This window comes from Rhincodon typus, unplaced genomic scaffold (genome assembly GCF_021869965.1).
Source record: "Rhincodon typus isolate 14 unplaced genomic scaffold, sRhiTyp1.1 hic_rhity00000063, whole genome shotgun sequence".
Classification (NCBI taxonomy): Eukaryota; Metazoa; Chordata; class Chondrichthyes; order Orectolobiformes; family Rhincodontidae; genus Rhincodon; species Rhincodon typus.
The window spans coordinates 123,622-124,278 of NW_025965701.1; positions in this window are offsets into that span (position 1 = coordinate 123,622).

The following is a 657-nucleotide window of genomic DNA, read 5'->3' on the forward strand; positions in this document are numbered from 1 at the left end:
GGGAGTGAGGGACGTGGAAGGAGGGAGCGAGGGAGGGATGGGAAGTGAGGTGGGAGGGAGGGAGGGAGTGAGGGACGGCGAGGGAGCGAGGGACGGGGAGGGCGCGAGGGATGGAGGGACGGAGAGAGATGGGGAGGGAGTGAGGGGCAGGGATGGCGACAAGGAGGAGGGAGTGAGGGACATGGACTGGGAGGGACAGGGAGCGAGGGACATGGTGGGAGCGAGGTACGGGGAGGGGGCGAGAGAGCGAGGGATGGGGAGGGAGCGAGGGATGGGGAGCGAGGGACGGGTAGTGAGCGATGGGGAGGGAGTGACAGAGCGAGGGACGGGGAGGGAGCGAGGGATGGCGAGGGAGCAAGGGAGGGCGAGGGTGCGAGGGATGGTGAGGGGGCGAGGGAAGGGGTGGGAGCGAGGGACGGGGAAGGAGCTACGGCGAAGGAGTGATGGAGTGAGCGACAGGGAGGGAGGGAGAGAGCAACAGGGAGGGAGCGACAGGGAGGGAGGGAGAGAGAGCGACAGGGACTGAGAGAGAGAGAGAGAGAGAGTGACAGGGGCAGGGCCTGGGAGCAGGGGGTCGCGGCCCAGGGAGCCAGATACAGGGCTGGGGGCCGGGGGGACAGGGAGCCAGGGGTTTACAGAGATAAGTGAGGGACTTGA